A 4,977-nucleotide genomic window follows, 5' to 3' on the forward strand; every position below is an offset into this window, starting at 1 on the left:
CACCCGCACTATAAATACTTGTCTGTGTCTCCTGTAAATCTCCAGCTGTGTCGGCGAGGCACACGGAAGAGAGCTTGAATTAGAGCCCATTAGAGACCGTATTCTCCCGGAGGAGGGCAGGCCTGCCCGTCAAGCGAGCCCCCCAAGCCCGCGGGGACCCCTTTGGGAGGAAGCGTCTCTCCTGACAGCTTTCCCGGCCGCTACCCGGGGCCGGCGAGCTTCGGGAAGGCCGGGCATACTTTCCCCTTTGCTCTTCTGGCCTGTGTGGCGAGAGCACCCGGGTCGTCCCGGGGGTACCCTCTTCCCGGTGAGTGCGGGCCGGGTGGGGGGTTGGTGGCGGGGGTGGCGGGGAGGACGCGAGGAAGAACCCAGACGTGGCAGAAGCAAACTGCCCGGGCCGGTGGGTGATTTATGAAGTGCTGAAAAGCATCTTCGAAGCTGTCATTTATCTTACAGCTCTCAGCCTAAATAAACACAGAATCCGCCTAATTATCGTTACAGTGGAAACACAACACCCGAACCTCCTCGCCCGCGCTGCCCGCGGGTCTCCGGCGCGCTCCGCCAGCGGCCCGGCGCCCGCATCAGCCCACAGCTGCACCCTAGCGGCTGCCGCTGCGCCCGCCGGAGGAGAGCCTCTCTGCTCTCCGGACGCCCCTCATCTCCCTCCCTCCTTCCCGTCTCTCTCGTTCGCACCCTCAGTTCCTGCACCCAAGAGTTCACCGCCCTGAAAAACACATTTGTCAAGAGCAGAGGCACCCACTCCATCCTGCTGGGAAACTGCACCTGCTGCCCCAGCTGGAGAGGACCCTGCGCCTGGATGCGCCTACTCTTTCCCTGTCCTGGGAGCTTCCTGGAGCTGCCACCTGACCCAGCCTGGCCCAGGGGACTGCTGCAAGGTTAAGAGAGCTCCCTCTGTGACTGACCATTTCAGGAGAGGCAGAGGGGCCGGGAATGGTCTTGGACATCACTTCGAGTAGAGTGATACTGCTGCTACTTGGCGATTTTGTATCCTCACAGCGAGGAGGGAAAGGCTGTCCTGCTCGATGGTCCTTCCTCTCTCTATGGCTGTTCCTGGACTTGAACCTAGAACTCCCCTTCCTCTTCTGCATGTGGGAGCCCTCCTCCCTTTGGAGACTCTTCTGTCCCGGATGTCTGAGCAGAGAGGAGATGCTTCAACAGCAAGCAGGACAGTGATACCCAAGGAAGGGGGGCGGGTTCTGGGTGAAACCTCATCCAATGGGGTACCTTCTCCAACTTGGTTCTGGGGAGGTGGGGCTTAGAGCCAGGGCTGTGTTTGACAGAGCGAAAGAATCCAGTCATTCTAACAACCGAGGGGAATCGGCCCCATGACTAATGGAATCATAATCCCTTCAAGTCTGCAGGAACCGGTTCCCTAAAAATGGGAATTTCCGAGCCCAAGGCAGTGTATCATCAGGGACAGTTCTGGATTTCCTCCACGTGGCATTAACTTACACGCTAGCATATACATTACACTAGACATATAACTCACTCCTAATTTACTGTTGTCTTTCTGTGTGCGCAGGGTCTTGTTCTTGAAGACGAATTTGGGTATCTAATAACAAAGTGAAGGAAGGATTCCTCAAAGCAGGTGTAATCTGAGTAGACCTCCTGGAGGATGTGGGCTTTGGTAAAGGGTATAAATAAAGAAACAGCTGCCACCTACAAGTTGGATGGGAATGGAGAGGAAAGCTTGAGGAAAGAGAAACTGGGAGTGAACTTATACAACAGAATAAGAAGAGGAAGTAACTCTGCTCACTAAAGGTACAAACCTGGGTATTTTTTATTGTTATTCTTGATTCCTAACTCAACCCTGACTTGGTCTGTCAGAGGGTGATAGAATGCTGTCCCCTGCTGTTTTTTAGTCACAGAGGTGAGGCCAAGCCAGAGCAGCCAAAACTGTGGACCCACAGAACTGTGAGGGGCTCTGGCAGCTGGGTTCAGAAGAGGGGCTCTTGAATTCAAGACTTTTGATAACACCAGCAGCCTCTCTGCTAGTCTGTGGGTCCCTCCCCTCCCCAAAGCACAGGAACCCACACTCCCTCAAATCTGATCTGCTCAGCCAAGTCCTGGAATCCAGCTCAAAGGAGAAAGTCAGGGCCTTGTTCATAGTACACAGAGGAGTGTAACAGAGGAGAGATCCATTTTTTACTAGTTATACCACTGCTTATCCATTAAAGTAAAATAAAAATACCTGTTCCCTGCCTGGCTCCCAGAGTGACAATTCAAATGAATGAGGATGTAAAAGCTCATGGTAAGAAAATCTCTCCCTGGGTATTTCCAGATGAAAAGAACAGCTCTTTAGCACTTCTAGTGAGTTAGACAGTGAAGCCTCTCCTTATAGCTGGTGGGATAGACTCTGCATTTTTAAAATATAATTTGATTTATTTATTTTTGTGCTGGATCTTTGTTGCTGAGTGGGCTTTTCTCTAGTTACAGAAAGCGGGGGCTACTCTCTAGTGGCGGTGCGCAGGCTTCTCATTGTGGTAGCTTCTCTTGTTGCCGCAGAGCACAAGCTTTAGGGCGCAGGCTTCAGTAGTTGCAACATGTGGACTCAGTAGTTGGAACATGTGGACTCAGTAGTTGGAACACGTGGACTCAGTAGTTGGAACATGTGGACTCAGTAGTTGGAACATGTGGACTCAGTAGTTGGAACATGTGGACTCAGTAGTTGGCTCCCAGGCTCTGGAGCACAAGCTCAGTAGTTCCGGTGTATGGGCCTCATTGCTCCACAGCATGTGGGATCTTCTGGGACCAGAGATCGAACCTTTGTCTACTGCACTGGCAAGATTCTTTACCACTGAGCCATCAGTGAAGCCCTCTGCATTTTTTTTTTTTTAATAAGAGGGGAGCATATACCTCAGAACAGTTGAATGAATTTTCTGCAATCACACAGTAAATTACTCTTGAAGACTTGATTCTTTACTGGATAAGTTTTAAGAATATTTGGTTTGAGTTGTTGTTCAGTCGCACAGTCATGTTCAACTCTTTGTGACCCCATGGACTGCAGCACGCCAGGCCTCTCTGTCCCTCACCATCTCCTGGAGCTCACCCAAACTCACGTTCACTGAGTCAGTGATGCCATCCAACTATCTCGTCCTCTGTTGTCCCCTTCTCCTCCTGCCCTCAAATTTTCCCAGCTTCAGGGTTTGAGGGATAAGTTAGGAGTTTGGGATTAATATATGCATGCTACCATGCATAAAAAGATAACTACTGTATAGCACAGGGAACCCTACTCAGTATTCTGAAATAACCTATAAGGGAAAAGAACCTGAATAAAAATACATATGTATGTATTACTGAATCCTTTTGCTGTACATCCAAAACTAACACATTATTGTAAGTCAACTATATTTCAATTAAGAAAATAGAAATGCAAAAAAAGAATATTTGGTTTGCATTAACTCTTGGAAGGCCAAGACAGAAGAAAAGCACATTTTAAAGTGGCATGTCTACAGCTTGGTGAGAGAATACATATTTAATAGAAAAGAGCAGAAAAACTCTCTCCTGGTGTCTGTTTTTTTTGAGTCTTGCTAGTTTTTGTGGGTCTCTCTGCCTTTCTTGGCTTTTCCCTCCCTATTTTCTCCCCTCACCTTGCCTTTTCTTCCCTCCTTCTTTTCTTCATAACAGTCCAGTCAGCAGTTTTGTCCCCAGGATGCTTTGCTTTTTCTGCTGCCAGCCCTTTCCTGCCGGCTGCCAAGGCCTCCCCTCCCTCCCAACTTCCTCAGTTGATCCTGTGCAGGAGCCGATAGCTTATCTCCACACAACAAGAAAGTGAGATAGTGTGCTTAGAAGTCAGCCACCCCAAAGCATTTCGGGAAATGGCCGGCTGTTGTGAACAGTCCTGTTCCCCTAACCACACCCCCTACCCCCAAGCCAAGAGCACACATAGATACTTCTGTCTTTCTGGTCTAGTCTGTGCTTCTACAGTCAGTTTGGACAGACAAAAGAAAAGGCCCTGCCAAAGAACTAAACAGACATTTCTCCAAAGAAGACATACAGATGGCTAACAAACACATGAAAAGATGCTCAACATCACTCATTATCAGAGAAATGCAAATTAAAACCACCATGAGGTACCATCTCACGCCGGTCAGAATGGCTGCTATCCAAAAGTCTACAAGCAATAAATGCTGGAGAGGGTGCGGAGAAAAAGGAACCCTCTTACACTGTTGGTGGGAATGCAAACTAGTACAGCCACTATGGAGAACAGTGTGGAGATTCCTTAAAAAACTGGAAATAGAACTCCCATATGACCCAGCAATCCCACTACTGGGCATACACACTGAGGAAACCAGAACTGAAAGAGACACGTGCACCCCAGTGTTCATCGCAGCACTGTTTACAATAGCCAGGACATGGAAGCAAGCTAGATGTCCATCGCCAGACGAATGGATAAGAAAGCTGTGGTACATATACACAATGGAATATTACTCAGCTGTTAAAAAGAATGCATTTGAATCAGTTCTAATGAGTTGGATGAAACTGGAGCCTATTATACAGAGTGAAGTAAGTCAGAAATAAAGACACCAATACAACATAATAATGCTTATATATGGAATTTAGAAAGATGGTAATGATGACCCTATATGTGAGACAGTAAAAGAGACACAGATGTAAAGAACAGACTTTTGGACTCTGTGGGAGAAGGCAAGGGTGGGATGATTTGAGATAGTAGCATTGAAACATGTACAATACCATATGTGAAATAGATTACCAGTCTGGGTTCGATGCATGACACAGGGCACTCAGGGCCAGTGCACTTGGATGACCCAGAGGGATGGGATGGGGAGGGAAGTGGGAGGGGGGTTCAGGATGGGGGACACATGTATACCCATGGCTGTTCCATGTCAATGTATGGCAAAAACCACTACAATATTGTAATTAGCCTCCAATTAAAATAAATAAATTAATTTTAAAAAAAAAAAAGAAAAGGCCCTGGGAAGCTGAGGGTGCTCA

The sequence above is a fragment of the Odocoileus virginianus genome, chromosome 17 (genome assembly GCF_023699985.2).
Source record: "Odocoileus virginianus isolate 20LAN1187 ecotype Illinois chromosome 17, Ovbor_1.2, whole genome shotgun sequence".
Classification (NCBI taxonomy): domain Eukaryota; kingdom Metazoa; phylum Chordata; class Mammalia; order Artiodactyla; family Cervidae; genus Odocoileus; species Odocoileus virginianus.